Source organism: Crocodylus siamensis, chromosome 6 (genome assembly GCF_052110815.1).
Source record: "Crocodylus siamensis isolate JL-2025a chromosome 6, ASM5211081v1, whole genome shotgun sequence".
Classification (NCBI taxonomy): domain Eukaryota; kingdom Metazoa; phylum Chordata; order Crocodylia; family Crocodylidae; genus Crocodylus; species Crocodylus siamensis.
Genome location: NC_143400.1, coordinates 17,939,609 through 17,956,985, shown reverse-complemented (window position 1 = coordinate 17,956,985; position 17,377 = coordinate 17,939,609).

Below are 17,377 nucleotides of genomic sequence, written 5' to 3'. Positions count from 1 at the left end.
TTATCACCGCGGTCAAAGGTACGCAAGCGAGCCTTTTCATCATACCAGGACCTCTGCTTCTCCTGGGCCTGCCCCAGGGACTCTCGTGCCACTTTCATCATGTCAGTCAGTTTCTGACGGAAGTTCAGCACATACTCCACCACGGAGGTCTTGGTGGAAGTGATTTTCCCTTCCCACTCCTCTCTCACCAAATCGAGAGGACCTCGAACTCGCCTCCCAAACATCAGTTCGAATGGCGAGAACCCCGTGGACTCCTGGGGCACCTCCCGGTAGGCAAAGAGCAAGTGCGGCAGTTTCTCATCCCAGTCATTGGGGTTAGAGTCCACATAGGCCTTTAGCATCCCTTTCAAGGTCCCATTGAACCTCTCTACTAGCCCATTTGTCTGAGGGTGGTAGGCTGTGGTCTTAAGGTGTCTCACCTCACAGCACTCCCACAGACACTTCATCACCTCTGCCAGGAAGTTTCCACCCCGGTCGGTCAGGATCTCGGGGGGAAAACCCAGCTGACAGAAGATTTTGGTTAGGGCATCAGCAACCACAGGTGCCTCGGTGGAGGTCAGGGCAACTGCCTCCGGGTACCGAGTGGCAAAGTCCACTAGAGTCAGGATGTACTTTTTCCTTCTACGAGTCTTATGCCTCAGAGGGTCCACAATGTCTATCTCCACTCGTTGGAAGGGTTGATCGATGATAGGGAGGGGCTGAAGGGGAGCCTTTCTCTTGTCCCCACTTTTGCCCTTCCACTGGCATATCTCGCAAGATCTGCAATAGTCTGTCACATTCTGGGCAATTCAGGGCCAATAAAAGTTTGCCTGCAGCCGCCGGCGTGTCGGTTCCCTGCCCATGTGACCAGCACATGGTAAATTGTGAGCCATGGAGAGCAATCGTTGTCTGTATTTGCGAGGTACTATGATCTGGCGATGGGGTTCCCAGGTCTGGGCGCGGTTCTTTGGCACCCACAACCGATAGAGAAGTCCCTTATCCCAGACCACCTGTTCCCTCTTCTCTGGGGTAAACTCACTCTCCTGCTCCTGAGCTATCTGCCGGAGGTCCTCCAAGCTGGGGTCCGCCAGAACCCCCTGCTTGAACTCCTCTTGCACGGCTAAGCTATCAGCAGAGAGTTCGGGGGCTCCTGCAGGGAGTGCATCTTCGCCCTCAGGGACTTCCTTGGACTCCTCCCTGAGAGTCTTACCTCCCTCTGTCACTGACAGACTAGACACTTCCCTGGGACTGTCACTTAGCCCACCCTTGGGGTTGCTAGTTCCCTCAGGGTCTGGTGTGCATTCACCCCCCGCTGGGGCCTCTCCCAGTGCAGCCAATGGTGTGGCTGTCTCTTGGGAAGTTTCTAACCCTCCCCGTCTAGCCTTTTTACTCTGCAGATGTGTCACCACGTTAATGCGGTAGGGCTCTCGCTCTAGGGTCTGGTCCGTCTCCCTGTGCAGAAGTTCTCCATTAAGTATATCCCGTCCCACCAGGATGGGAGCTGGAGCCCCTTCCATCACACCCATTTCTACATGCATCGTGCAGCCTTTTCACTCGACGGGTGACCGGGTTACCTGTATCTCAAATGGTGGAGACCCTACCCCTTGAATGGTAAGGGTCTTCCCGGGGATTATATCTGCAGGTGAAACTCGGTTGGCATCGATTAATGTCATGCTGGACCCCGTGTCCAGTTCCCCAATAAGGGTTCTCCCATTGACCGTTATCTTGGTCTGGTGGGGGGCCATCACCTCCTCTGGGTTTGTGATCCTGTTGCAACAGGCATGCCCCTCAGAGGGGCTCGGGCCTTCCCCCTCACTGCGTACAGCTGTTGCATGTCTGACGGGCTTGGGTTTGTTGCTTAACTTTGGGCAGTTGTGCTTGATGTGGCCCACATCTTCCCCGCTGGTCTGCCGATGGAGTACCTCAAGTTCGTGCTTGCGCTCGGCCTCTGCCTCTCGGGCCTCTGCCTCGCGCTGTGCTGTCTTCTCCGCCATCTCCATCCTTTTCAATTCTAGCTCTTACTTGAGCTTGCTCTCATGCTCCTGCTCTTCAGCTTCTAGCCACATCTGGTACCTCCAGCGCTCCTCCGTAGGGGGTGAACCCTCTGGGGACTGCGGACTTGACATGCGGCGTCGTGATTCTGGGGAGGACTCAAGAGTTGGCGTTTGTGGAGGTTGCTCTATGGCTGAGTCGTTGTCACACAGGAGTTTAATTAGTTCCTCCTTCTTTAGTGCTTTCTTCACATGAAGGCCTCTCTCTTTCGCCAGCTCTTTCAGTTCAGGCACGGTCATTTGGACATACCTGTCTGCCATCCTGGCTATCTACACTATCCAGTCGACCCGATGCCCAATTAGAAATTGTTTGCTCAAGGGATTTCAGTGACTCTATTCCTCTTCCCAAATTATGCCTGTAAAACAGCAGGGTATTCGTATCCCACCACTGACACCACGTGTGGCGGGCCAGTAAGGGGTGCTCCTGTGTTAAGCCGCCCACCTCCCTGTGCCCGCCCACCTGCCAGGCTCCGAATGCCTCCCTAGGGGCGCCTTATGCTTGGCCGACCCCTCTCCCGGAGCACACTCGCTAGTCTGGGGGTAACGTCACGCCACCACCCCGAGAAGGGACTCTCTCGGCCCTGTGTCCTCAGGGAAACACAGGCCTAATAGTCCGACGGGTACTTGACCCGGTACAGGCACTTGGGGCACTTCCCCAAGTCAAGGGGGCAAAAAGTAAAGTCTCCCTTAGTCCGCAGACCTAAGGGGTCTCTTAGGCATAATTTAGACCCACCCCTCAATAAGTCTTCCACACCAGTCAAAAAGGAGAACTTTATTGATCACAAGGGGTAGGGGAAACTAGGGTACAGGGTTGAGCAATATCTTAGAAATCCTAGAGAGCAAACAGTGTGGCTGAGGTAGCCTTTTGATCACGCATCTGTGTTACTGCCAGCTAGATATCTAATCCGACTGAGCAGCTTCCTCACATGCATCTTCCAGAGTTCTTCCGTTTCCCCTCTGGAGTCTGGGGGTGAGAGAGAGAGCTAGGTCCCGATGGCAAGGCTCCTCTGTCTCCCCTGCTTGGCTGCTGCTTCACCTCATGGCCGAAGAGAGAAGAGCGAGCCTCCTCCCCCTCCCAACCTATATAGCCCCTTTGACCTCATTCACCTGGGCCAGTGGAAGTCAGCCAACCAATTTGAAATACATCACCTGTTACCGGGCAGATCCCAGCCCACCAGGTAGGAGCCCCCCACCCAGGTACCAGCCCCGTGGGCAGAGGGAGCAGGTTTCCCCCCTCCCTCAGGACTGCAGCCAGCTCAGGTTACCTAAAGAGACAGGCTGAGGTGTGACTCCTCTGTGCTGGCCCATCTTGATCACCTAGTCATGGGGCAGAGATTCTGGGGAGAAACCAAGGTGGCTTTCTGCCACACTAGGCCACCACCTGCACCACACAGTAGTAGGGTCCCGAGTCTGCCAGCCCTGCCTCCAGGATCTGGTACTCGGGGAAGCTTGTTGGCCCTCTCATCAGTGTGCTGCTCTTGTGGAAGGAGTACTGAAGCCGTAGGTCTGATTTCTGGGGGTTGGGCTGTGTGACGCACTGCAGGGTCAGTGGGCTTCCTTCCATGGCTTCAGCTAAGCCAGCCACCCTCAGCTCGGGTGTTGAAAACAGCTCTAAAAAGACACCAGACTGCATCACCCCCACAGTGTTTAGCCTCAGAGTCCACAGAAAGGCACAGGAGAGTCCCAAACTTCATAGGGGCCTGTCCCCTCTTTCCAGGGCTGGCTCCAGCAAATATTCAAACGAGAACTTTGAAGGCCGAAGTGGAGAAGGGCTCCATGTGAACAGCAGTTGAACATGGGTCAGTCGGTCCTAAGAGATAGGCGAGCGCCGTTCCGAAGGGACGGGCGATGGCCTCTGTTGCCCTCAGCCGATCGAAAGGGAGTCGGGTTCAGATCCCCGAATCCGGAGTGGCGGAGACGGGCGCTGCGAGTCTCAGTCCTGGTCACCACATAAAGGATCTCACTGGCAATGTACTGCTCCGTCTGCTACACAAGGACCCTACAGTGGACAGGTGGGACACTGCATGAGCACTCATTGTGCTATTGTCACTGTCCTGTTGTTGTCTGATGCATTTTCTTTGCTTTTTTCATTCTCTAGCACCATGAGGTTTCTCATCTGACAGCTGGAGATCAGGGGCTCTGATCTGGTCTCACCCCCACTTGGCCTGGCTCTGCTGCAGTCAGTGCGGTGGCACCACAGTGAGCCCGGGGCAGACTGCAGAGGGACTAGAGGCACCGGGTAAATCCAGCCCAAGGGAGCCTTCCCCCTCCCAGGTGGTCAGTGCCCTCCTGCCCTGCGTCCTGTGGCTGCCTCATCTCTGCCCAGCCCAACACCCCCAGCATTTCCTTACCTCGGACAGGGACCAGCACCTCGTTAGAGATTCTTGCATAATAAAGCAAACCATTTTTCACTTCTCCTTGACATCAGTATTTGCCACTGTTTGTTGCCTTTGCTTGCTTAATACTATAATTGGCCTGAACATGCCTTGGTGTGATGACTGCTCCATCTCTGTAGTATCTCATCCAATACACTTCAACACCTGTCTGCACACGGCATCTGAGAACCAGCCGGTCCCCCTCAAACACTGCATAAAGCGGGGCCTGGAGAATCAGCCAGTCTGAAAGAGAGACACACAGTGAGCAGGAGCTGCAAAAACCCTTGTACGAGGTACCGCACTCCTCAGCGCGCTCTGCCCAGCAGGACGGGGGCTGCAGGCTACACTGACAAGGCCAGTTTATTACTCATGTGAGAGAGGGGCAGACACCTGGAAAAGTGCCCTGGGCCGGTGAAAATGACCCAGAGACCATGCTAGTACTGGAGCGGAGTCAGAGAAATGTGCCCTGAGGCAGGGGCAGGAGAGGGACAGAGGGGCAACACAACACTTAAAAGGCCAAAGCCAGGCCAAGTGAAGGGGCAGGCAGGGGATGAGTGACAGGTCCCAAGAGTCAGTTACATGGATGGCAACAGTATGACAGGACACAGGCTGCCAGCTCTTGAGGCAGGGGCCATGCTGGCTGCCTGCACCATTGGTCTGGGAGCTTCAGGAGTAAACCAAGCACCGGGCCCTGTCCTAGGGACTTATCTCCCTGCACAGGCACTGCCCCTGCAACCCTGTGGTGCCAGAGCAGAAAATGCCTGCTCCACTGCTGCCATGTGTGTAGCAAACTGGGACAGTATCCCAGAGCCTCTCTCCTGCAGTTGGAGAGGCCTTCTGGGTGGGTGTCTGGAGAGCCCTGAGGGAGCTGGGAGGTGGGGGCAGGACCCACACAATTGTCTCCTGACTGCCACTGCAGGAGCCCTCATCTGCCCCAGCGACTGCTCCAGAACCCATGGGTCCCAGCAGTGGGTGCAGAGCAGGATGGAGCCCACCTGAGGGCACTCACCTGCAGAGACAGTCAGCTGGATGGTGACACTGCGTGTACAGTTACTGGTTTTGCACTGGTATCTGCCTTTGTCTGTGAGTTCTGCAGCTTTCATAGATTCATAGATTCATAGATGCTAGGGTCGGAAGGGACCTCAATAGATCATCAAGTCCGACCCCCTGCATAAGCAGGAAAGAGTGGTGGGCCTACATTACCCCAGCTAGATACACATCCAACCTTCTCTTGAATACCCCCAGGGTAGGGGAGAGCACCACCTCCCTTGGGAGCCCGTTCCAGACCTTGGCCACTCGAACTGTGAAGAAGTTCCTCCTAATATCCAATCTAAATCTGCTCTCTTCTAGCTTGTGGCCATTATTTCTTGTAACCCCCGGGGGCGCCTTGGTGAATAAATACTCACCAATTCCCTTCTGTGCCCCCCTGATGAACTTATAGGAAGCCACCAGGTCGCCTCTCAACCTTCTCTTGCGGAGGCTGAAAAAGTCCAGTTTCTCTAATCTCTCCTCGTAGGGCTTGGCCTGCAGGCCCTTAACCATACGAGTGGCCCTTCTCTGGACCCTCTCCAGGTTATCCGCATCCTTCTTGAAGTGTGGCGCCCAGAATTGCACGCAGTACTCCAGCTGCGGTCTGACCAGCGCCCGATAGAGGGGAAGTATCACCTCCTTGGACCTATTTGTCATGCATCTGCTGATGCACGATAGAGTGCCATTGGCTTTTCTGATGGTTTCGTCACACTGCCGACTCATGCTCATCTTGGAGTCCACTAGGACTCCAAGATCCCTTTCCACTTCCGTGCCACCCAGCAGGTCATTTCCTAGGCTGTAGGTGTGCTGGACATTTTTCCTCCCTAGATGCAGCACTTTGCATTTCTCCTTGTTGAACTGCATTCTGTTGTTTTCTGCCCACTTGTCTAACCTGTCCAGGTCTGCTTGCAGCTGTTCCCTGCCCTCCGGCGTGTCCACTTCGCCCCATAGCTTAGTGTCATCTGCAAACTTGGACATAGTACATTTCACCCCCTCGTCCAAGTCGCTGATGAAGACATTAAAGAGTATCGGTCCAAGCACCGAGCCCTGCGGGACCCCACTGCCCACACTCTTCCAGGTCGAAACCGACCCATCCACCACGACTCTCTGGGTGCGACCCTCCAGCCAATTCTCCACCCACCAGACTGTGCAGTCATCCAAGTCACAGCCCCTTAACTTGTTCACCAGTATGGGGTGGGATACCGTATCAAAGGCCTTCCTGAAGTCCAAGTATACGACATCCACCCCTCCTCCTGCGTCGAGGCGTTTTGTGACCTGGTCATAAAAAGAGACTAGATTGGTCAGGCACGATCTACCTGCCACGAACCTGTGCTGGTTTCCCCTCAGCATAATTTGTCCTGCCGGGCTCTCACAAATGTGAGCCTTGATGATTTTCTCAAAGATTTTGCCAAGGATGGAGGTGAGACTGACTGGCCTATAGTTACCCGGGTCCTCCTTCCTCCCCTTCTTGAAAATGGGAACCACATTGGCCCTTTTCCAGTCCTCCGGGACTTGACCCGTGCGCCACGAGCGTTCAAATATTCCCGCCAGTGGCTCTGCAATGATGTCGGCCAGTGCCTTCAGTACCCTCAGATGGAGCTCATCCGGGCCTGCCGACTTAAAGGCATCCAGTTCTTCCAAGTGACCCTGCACCACCTCAGGGTCCACGCATGGAAGTCTGGTGCCTTGCTGCTGCCTCCCTACACTCCCAGTGAGAGACTTGTCGTGCCTCTCGCTTAGGAACACTGAGGCGAAGAACTCGTTGAGGAGTTCAGCCTTGTCCCCTCTGTCCGTCACCAATTGTTTCTGCCCATTTAGCAGGGGTCCTATTCCTCCCTGGGCCTTCCTTTTACTCCCTATATATCTAAAAAACAATTTCTTATTGTCTTTTACTTGGGTTGCCATCCTCAGCTCCATGGTAGCTTTGGCCTGTCTAACTGCCTCCCTACAAGCACGAGCAGAAGAGGTATATTCCTCTTTGGTGATCTCTCCCTGTTTCCACTTTTTATGTGCTCCCCTTTTGGCCCTTAGTCTGCCCAGGATTTCTCTGGTCAGCCAGGGAAGCCTCCTGGCCCCTTTCCCTCTTTTACCTCGCACGGGGATCGTCTCACTTTGTGCGAGAAGGATAGCTTCCTTAAGGCACAGCCACCCTTCTTGGGCTCCCATCATTTCAAAACTACTACTCTGCAGTGCATCCTTCACTAATCGCCTGAGTTCACTGAAATCAGCTTTCCTAAAGTCCAGCACGTTCACCCTACTGGTTACCTTACCCACTCGACGCCTTATGTTGAATTGTACTTTTAGGTGATCACTGTCCCCCAGATGGCTACCGATCTGTAGGTCCCCTACTATGTCATCCCCTGTTGCCAATACCAGATCCAGTAAGGCATTCCCCCTAGTGGGACCATGTACCTCCTGCGTCAGGTGGAGGTCCTGTACACAGGTTAGAAACCTGCGTGAGCGGTGGGACTTTGCTGTCTGTGTCTCCCAGCAGATGTCCGGGTAGTTTAGGTCCCCCATGACCACCGCCTCTTTAGCTTTTAATCGGGAGGATGTTTGTTTCTGTTGATTTCAAGGAATGTCCCTCCAAATACCAAGAGGTGCGGATGCTTCCAGCAGAGCGAGATCCACTGCACGTCAGAGTGACACTGTCCCCCACAAACACGGTGCTCCGGGGGGGGTCCAGGGTCACACGGCCGTCTGTGCAGCTCCTGGGGCCAGGTAGACGGGGAGGGAGGGAGGGAGCAGGAAAAGGCGAATTCAATGCACAGGTGGGTGTGATGAGCCTGAGCCCTGCACACAGCGGTTAGATCCAGGGCACTGGCTAGGGTTACACTTCTGGGGTACTTGTACACTTGATGGTCATCACAATGTACACATGACGAAAATGTAACTTGTGTGGCTTAATGGTATCATGCAATACACATGCACCAGTTTTGGGTTTTTTAAAATTACTATGCATCATTGCTAACTAAACTACATGTGGATGTACATGTGGATGTGTTCAGTTTGCAATGTTGCAAGTTGTAACAATGCAGATCTCAGCTCACCCCTGGCTGCAGGAGAGGCAGGCAGGCTCCACAGAAAAAGAAGGATTGGGCCCCTTGCCACTTTTGCCTTCATCAAGCACCTGCTGAAGGTAGAAGCAACGAGTGGGCCAATCCTTTCTTTTTTTTTCTTTTGAGAAAGCCTGACTGACTCACCTATGACCAGGGGGCAATCTGCCAGTAGGTCAAGCAGCCCCTGAGCTGCAGGAAGCCCTGGTCCTTCCCTCCATGGCAGTGGTGCCCTCCAGGGCCACCCAAGCAGGCTGCTAGTGGGCTGGCTGCTGCCCCACCTCAAGGCCTCACCCAGCCTGATCCAACACTTCCCTGAGCCTGGCTGCTGGAAGCTCATTGGGCACTGCTCCCTGGGTATACTCAGGTTAAGATTTGCACTGAGCCAGATGCTGCCTCTGAGCTGGGACAACACTCAGACTGCTAGCAGCCTACCCAGGTGGCCCTGAGGAGCACTGCTGCTATGGAGGGAAAGACCAGGGACCCCTGCAGCTCAGGGGCCACTCAGCCTGCGGGCAGCTCACCCTCCAGCAGCAGGCAGGCTTCAGCTCTGACAAAAAAAGGATTGGGCCCCTCACCATACTGTGATGGAAACATTGAAATGGTGGGTTACAATTAAAAACCTAGGCCCATAGGCTTCAATTTCAAAGGAGGTCAAAGGAGAGGGGATCCAGCCTATTGCCAGCTATCTCCCAGTGGAAGGGCGCAGTGGGAAAAAACCACAGCAGTGCCCTTGACTGCCTTGGAAATGTCCTGCTACAGGCATTTAGGGAAGTATAACAGCAGTTCCCCTTTTGGGGGATGGGTCCTATCCATTGTCAGGGGCAAGATGAATGCCTCTCAGCAGCTCCCTTGCCTCCCCACCTTTCGCCTCCCCAGTGCCCAGAGATTGCCAAGTGCCAGGGAGTTGGGAGCTTGAAATTTGAGCCATGATAAGTGGAGACAAGAGCGCTCACCAGCTAGGCCAAGGGCGTGAGCTGCAAAGGTAACAAGACACAACATGGATGCAGGTGAAGTCTGTTCCTCCTGCCCGGCGGTGCCAACAGCAACCCTGAGGCTGCTCGAGGAAGTGTGGAGGCCTGTTCCCTCCAGGAGGTCAGACTGGCTGCCCACGGGGGCCCTCCTGGCCTTGTGCTCCATCTGCAGACCTGGCCCCATGACCTGCCAAGAGGGGGTCAGAGCCCATTACACACGGGGAGCAGAGACCACACCAGGACGGACTTCCCCAGAGCCCCTGCTGGGCTGAGGACAGAGCTCCTGCCCGCAGGATCTCCCCACCCCACTGCACCCCCAGTCAACCATTGACAGGAGCCAAACCATGTTGACCTAACATCAGCCCAAGGATCCCCAGCACCCAGGGCTAGTTTCATGTCTGTCATAGCGGTTGGACACCAGCCTGCAGCAGCTCCCCAATGTCCCCAGCAGGCCTGTCCCCACTGCTCTCACACCTCTTGGCCCCACTGGGGACATCCCAGGGGCCAGTCAGGCACCCCAGAGACTGTGATGCTTTTGCCAGTTTTTTCATAATTTAGGGCTGCTGCAGGCCTGGAGATGAAGATCATTGAGTCTCCAGCAGAGGAGTGTCAGGTGCTGTTAGTTTTGTCTCTCTTTCTGGCTTCGCATTTGAAAGTTTGTCTAACTCTAACCCAACTATACATTTGTTCCAATAAAAGATACTACCCTAAGAAATCCTTGTTTCTCACATCGTGTTTAGTTTACATAAGCCTGTGAAGGAAAACTCAGTTAAAAAGTCTAGAGTGGTTTGAAGGCATCAGACCCAGTGAACTAAAGCATTCACAGACAATTAAGAAGTACCTCATAGGGCTTCCCCAGAGGTCAGAGCTGTACTCTGTAACCTAATGATTTACCACTTCTCTGCCTGAATCAAGCATTTTCTAGGAAATGGAAAAATTCACCTGATGCTCTGAACTCGCTGTCCCCTTGATATCCTTTATTTGGAAGGGATGGGGAGGGGCTTTGAAACCACAAGAGTTTACCCCTTGTTTGGGATACAGGTTCCAGATCATTTTAGCAGCTTAGCTTGAAAGATGTTTCCAGCAACCTCCACACTCAGGTGCTGGAGAGCCTCTGTCCAGCCGACCTAACTCCCCGATCCCTGCTGTTTCCAGAAGGGAGAACTGCTTCTGCATAAACCCGTATTTGCAACCCCATAAACCCAATAGCTTTGCCCAAAGCTATTTTTTTACTGCCATTTCCATATGATCTCAGCCACCACCAAGACTGAGTCCCAAACAGGATTGCCCCTTGTTGCTTCAGTGACTCTGGAGAAGAAATCTGCCAGCTCTCATACTTGGGATCCCTTGGTTCTACCAACAATAGCAGCATTTACTCCCGACTCGACATCTTGGATGTCAAAGGCTCCCTTGATGACACAATTTCCAGCAGCTCTTCTCTCTCTAACAGCATTAGAGAGCCTCTGTCTGGATCCTACCTCAGCATCTGCACCTCGCTACAGCCCTGCCTTAGGGAGCCATGTTTGCTGCCCTCCCCCAAAGCAATGCTGCATCACCCACAGTCTCTCTTTGCACTCTTTAATGTCCGTCTCCCTTCCCTGAAAAGCCCCTGCCCATAGCGCTGGGCTCCAGGCAGGGTGGCTGGGACTTACTCAGCAGAAGAAGCGCTGAACCGCCGGGCGTCCTGGGCACTGAAGTGTTGCTTGCTGACTGACTGCGGCAGAGCTCAGTCCCCTTTGCATAGCTTCTGCTCCAGGGAAAAGGAAGGAAATAACTTGTGTTCACATTAGGGTTTTCTCCCACCCACCCACTGCACAGGGCAGCACCTTTGTCTTGGCTCATGCTGTTGAGACACGCAGGGAAAGCAGGGGCCTTGCTCAGTGCTGGATTACAGCCAGCCAGGACAGGGCAGCTTCCTCCTCAGCCAGGTGCACTGACAAGGACCAAAGAGCATCCTGAATCCCCAGGGCCAGGGGAGCTCTGATCCCGACTTAGAGCTGCCCCCAGGCCCAAGGCAGGGGACTGCAGGTTAACTAGGCCCGACCCAGCAGGCCAGAGCCCAGCTGGTGAGAATTGTCCCTGATATCACGATATTTCTTTCCCCAGATTAGGACCTGGCACAGGGTTTGCTGCTCTCTCTTCAGGTGCCAGCATTCAGTTGCCCACCCTGAATGAGATCTCACAGAGCTGCTTCTCTCTTCCCAACCACCCCCGTACTCCTGCGTCCTGCACTGCCCAGCTCACCTGCCCCTCGTGCTGCAGCTGTAATTGCACTAGGCTCCATCCAACACCTTGTGAGCCAGATCTAGCTCCTACTCGAAGGAAAGTCATGACACTGTTGCCCCAAGGCATCAAGCTGAGGTACTCCTTCCTGATTTATACCAGTGGGCACTGGACTCTGTTCACTTGCAACTTATGAGCAATCCAGCAACACACAGATAAAAACACAAGACCCCTCCGTGTTTGTCTCTAATTTCAGTGCCCCCAGCAATGGCCAGACAGATTGCTGGGTCTGTAACAGTGATTCCCAGCTCGTCTGTAGGGTGCTCCATACAGGGGCCTGGGCTCAGCGCTGACAACAGCTCTGGAGCTACCAGAGTCTGAGCTTGTTTGCACATAATGAAAACTGCACCCATCAGTGCCCAGCACTACCAGTGCTGTGCTATTAGCAACCCAAACAAGCTTGTGGGGTTAAATACCCTTCATCAGGCTGAGGAAGCTGTGTGCTTCGTCAGGCTGAGGAAGCCAAGGTGCAGGCTGCAGCTGGCATGTGCTCTTCCTGGATGGCATGACAAGTAAAGAAGACAGAGGCTGGGCTGGTGTGCATACAAGACAGGCAGTTAGTGAAGATGTAAATTGAGGAGTCAGTGGGTGAGAGACAGGCTGGGGGCAGGGGCGGAGAGAGAAGGGGGATGAATGTAGCAGGTAAATGTAGAGAGGTACCTGGCGAGTCAGATGTCAGGCAGGTTGTAATGTGTCATAAATCCAATGTCTATATTTAGTCCATGATTTGTTGTATCCAGCAGGTTGATGAAATGACGTTCATGGGCTTGCCTGTGAAAAGTGTTTTGTAAATTCCCTTTGAGGATTAGAACTGAGAGATTGGGGAGAGGGTGGTTTTCTTGTGAGAAATGTGCCCCCATGGGTCATTGGGTATTCCTGTCTGTGATAGATGTGCGGGGTGCGCTCATCTTGGTGTGCAGTTGTTGTTTGGTCTCTCCTACATATTTTCCATCAGGGCATTTGGTGCATTGGATGAGATATATTACATTTCTGGAGGTGCAGCTGTAAGATCTGGGAATGGCAATGGCTCTGTTGTGGGGTGTAGTAATTGTTGGGGTGGAGAGACATTGGCAGGTTTTGCATTTCTTGTCATGGCGTGGTCTGGATTCATTCGGTGTGCTCTGGGCCGTAGGAAGCTTGCTTCTGGTGATGAGGATAGTGAGGTTTGGTGCTTGTTTGACGACTACGAAGGCTGGTTGCACCCCCCCCCTCCTTCACACAGCCGTGCCTCCAGCGTGGCTGCTTGCCCGGGGTGGGTGGGGAGGGCATAAAAAGAGTGTCCCCTGCACAGATGGCTCCCACTGCCCAGCAGAGCCAGGGTGCCCTCAGGGAAGATGGAGCCCCCCCCACCAGCCACCCTGGGGCAGGCAGGGCCAGGAGGCCGTGGCAGCAGGGAGACGGGGTGGAGAGGAAGCTGTGAGGACTCGGGGCCGGGGCTGCAGGAATAGGAGGCTCAGCTGACCTCAGTCTGCCCTTTAGCAGTGGCTGGAGCCCGGCACTGGATTTCAGACCCTGTGTCCCCCGCACAGCTGCTCCTGCACAATCCTGCACTTTGCCTTCGCACCAGGACTCTGGACAACGGCCCCGTGCAGACAAGACCCCAGGCAGGAGACCCTGGGGAAGGGGAGTGTGAAGGAGCCGGGGACACAAGGCAGCGCCAGGAGCAGAGCGGGGAGGAGACCCCTGGGCTCCCCACGGGCAGCTCGGTGCTCCTTGCCCTCGGCTCCTGGCTGTTGGGGGAACAGGGGGTCTCGCCCTGCCTTACCAACAAGCACAGGACATTTCCCTGCCTCTGCAGGACGCAGGCAGCAGAAACGCCCGCCAGGCCCAGGGCTCCGGCCGTCGCTGTGGGGGAAGCTGCAGCCTGAGGAAGGGGCTGAGGGCCGTGCACGGCGCTGGGAGGGGACGGGCAGTCTGAAGGAGGGGCTGCTGCTTGCCTTCCTGCTGCCCACTTGTGTCCTGGGGCCTGGCGGCACGGCCCTTTCCTGAGAGCCGGGGCCCTGCCTGTGCCTGCGCGGTGAGGTTACGGCAGCCCTGGCCCCGGGATCTCTCCTCGGCCCCACGGGCTCACCTTGGGAGTTGCTGGCATGGCAGGGATCAGGCGGCAAGGAGGAGTGGGGTTGTTGGGACCAGAGGCCTTCAGGTTTGACCTTTGTGCTTCGCTCAGGCTACATGCTTAGCTTCAGTTGTGGTCAAGACTTGCACTCAGTGAAAGAAGCAGATGGGAGAAAAAAAGACTGTCCTTGACTTAAATTGGAGACTTGCCTAATTAAATTGAATAAATATAACCTAGACAAAAGAGGAACAGTTAAAGCAAAATCTACCCCCACCTAAGAATGAAAAAATTACCTTGCAATAGACAAGTCCAGTTAAAGGTACCCATACATGGCAAAGAGAAGCAAGGTTTTTTATATGCATTAGAAGGAAGGCTTAAGCTAATTTCATGCATTAAGAAACGCAAGATATACGGCATATGATGAGAGGTGAGAGAGTGTACCCTTTGCAACACTCCTGAAGAAAGCATGAAGAGATCTTGTCACCGATCCCAGATCCTGTCTCAACATCAGACGTGGGAACCAGGAGCCCTGGACAAGACTTCATGGCCTGATCAATCGGTGAAGTTGCATTCTCAGCGTTACAGGGTAGTGAGCATCTGCTTTGACTAGCTACAAACCTAAAACTTTTAACTGCTAATGGTGCTTCAGTTCTAATTAGAGTTGTATCTGTAAGAGTTCAGTAAACTTTCTTTTAGCTCAGGACAACCATGTCTTAGTCTCCTTGCCCAGTATACGAGCCATTATAGCATCACAGGCACACAACAGGGAGCCTTCAGTGCATCCAGGCACAGTGCAGCCTGGACATGGTACAGAGCGAGCGCAGGCAGGCAGGCTCCTGCAGGCTGGGACCGGGGGCATGGCCTGTGAGCCATGGGAGGGAGCAACAGAGTGGTCTGTCCCTTTAGGAAGGGGCAGACAGGCCTGAGGAGTTACTGTAGCTCTGGGGAGGATGCTACTAAGACAGGGGATCATGGGGAACTTAAAAGTATGCCAGAGAGAGGAACAGCATTGCTGGGAGGGACCAGCTGTGAGCCAAAGGAAGAAGTGGACTGTGCCGCTTGCTGCAGGCAGTGCCTGGGCTGCTGTGCTGGGGCCAGAGCCACAGAGTCCCTTTATAACCACAAAACTGCTCCTGCACTGCCTTGCATAGCAGCCGAGCTGGCTAGAAAGCTACTAGCTCCTTAGAGCTGAGCAAAGCAGCTGCAAGTTCAGCCCAAGAAGAAACGTTGCCAAGAGTGGTCGCAAGATGTTCAGAAAGAGAGAAAGCATGCTAAGAAAAGTCTGCTGGCTCCGGTGGATTTTGCCAACTGGGTTTTAGAGACAGACCCAGCAGTGATACCTTGGTGATGCAAATAACCTGTAAATGGCCAGTAATAGCAGCCATCATCATGGGGAAAGTAATGAAAGTCTGGGATGGTTTGGAAAGGGCTGATTCTGCCTCAAGCAGGGGTTGGAGGTGAGCTCTGGAGGTCCCTCCCAGCCCCACTGCTCTGGGATCGCCTCATCCGCCCTGCGGCCTGGGGCTCTGTGCCTGGGCTGCCTGGGGGGCTGCAGTGCTAGGGGAGCAGCGGGTGCTTAGTGCAGCCGTTGCTTCTGGGGTTGTCACGGCCTAGGCGAGACCTGGGTTTTCCTTCCCCAGGAGACTGTCATAATGTGGGGGTGAGCTATGGCTGGTGCTTTTGGAGAGGATGCAGACTGAGGCAGTGGCATTGCTCTCCTTTCCTTGCTGCCAGTAGAACTGGAAGCCTCATGCCTGGTAGTTGTAGGAAAGAGGCTGCATCTCAGTTTGAGACATGGGGACTTACAGCTCTCCCTCTACCTGCTCTTCTGCCCCTCCCTGAAGGCTTGCTAGCTGCCTTTCCAGCACATTTCATGGGGTGTTTCATAGTGTGTTTGCCTTGGCGTGCTGGAAAATCTGTGCGTTCTTCTCTAATATAATCTGTATTTATGTAATACATGAAGATGATTGTATGTATGTATGTATACTTATGTGTACTTATGTGATGTATTATGTATTTCTGTAATACATAAAATATCTAAATGTATGTAGTATGTGTTTCTGAATAACTTCTATGTTATAAGATGCAATATATGCTGTGCTTCCCTGCACAGTGAATGGAATGCACAATGTGAGAAAAAGCACAAATTCCTTTTCTGGAGGAAAAGAATCAAAATAGATTAACAAAAAGAAAAAAAGGATTTTGGGGGAGGAATAAATTGAAAGAAATGAATGAATATAATAGTAAGAGTATAGAAAACAAAAGGTATTGAATCCCACTTGCTAGTAACAGGCTAGTAAGTAGGAAGCAATAACCTCCCTCTGATGCTGCTGACACTAAGGCACAGAGGCAGCTCAGGTCAAACAATGCTGCTTTTTATGCTGTTTTTGTCCCGCCCCCAGAGCACTGGGATTGGAAGGGACCTCAGGGAAGGATCACAGTCACTGGCCAGCTACACAGTCAATATGCCAGCAGTCCTCCCCTGCTCTTCCCCCTCCCTCTCCTTAGTTTCTGTTCCCTACAGGCAAGCCTAGCTTTGAAACTCTAAACTTTCGAAATGTTTTGACTGCCCTTATTTCATTTCGAGGCCATTTCAAAGCCTTTCATTTTGTTTTGATTTGATTTTGCTGTTTTGAGCTTGAAACAAATCAAAACAGTGTCGAAACCAAACATACAGCAAAACTTCGCACAGCCTTATTAGACATGGTTAGACAAAGCCTTGGCTAGGATCATCTTAGTTGGGGCTGGTCCTGCTTCAAACGGAGGGGTGGACTTAATGTGATCTCCTGAGGTATTTTTCCACCCTCATTTTCTCCAATCCTATGTGCAGCCCCAAGCCATGTGGCAGGCTGCAGGAGGGCTGCCTGCATCAGCTTCTAGGAGCCCTTGCAAGCATTGAAGTGGCAGCAGGTAAAACCCCAAGCAAAGCTCTCGAGCACTAGGTTCTCTCACAAAAGGGTTTTTTTTTTCCATGCACCAGAGGTAATTATGCAGGAGCCAGTCGCCTGTTGCACCACAGGCCCAGGACTGCACTGCACAAATAGCCGACCAGGAGTGCTCTGAGGTCAGACAGGAAACCTCCACGGGGCAGAGTAACACTGGCGCCCTATACTATGCCCCCAGCAAGGGTTGGGTACTCATCAGCTCTGGGTAGTGTTTTGCAGTTAGCATGCAGTAAATATTGCAAGGAAAGTTGGTGAAAGGTTATCCTTGCTCATGCTGCTCAAAAACATGTTTGCTTCCTCGACTAGTGGTTCAACCACAAGCATCTAAGTTTTACTATCCCAAAGAAGGACAAAGCAGTTTATATGTTTTTGTAGCATAATCATAGTTAACTGAGCTACAATATTTTAAAAATCAAAGAACAGAGGCATCTTGTTTAAAAAGCTACTCCTCTACTCAGAGAGGAGTGGGATTTTTAAAGCGGGATGTCCTCAACTGATCGGTCTTTTCTCCACATGTCTAGAAAGAGAAAACCATCACACTGATATATACCCAGTCAGTAACTCTTAGAGCCACAGCCACTGCATTATCAGATGCAGCACGGATAGAGCTTTCCCAAAAGCTAAGCAAA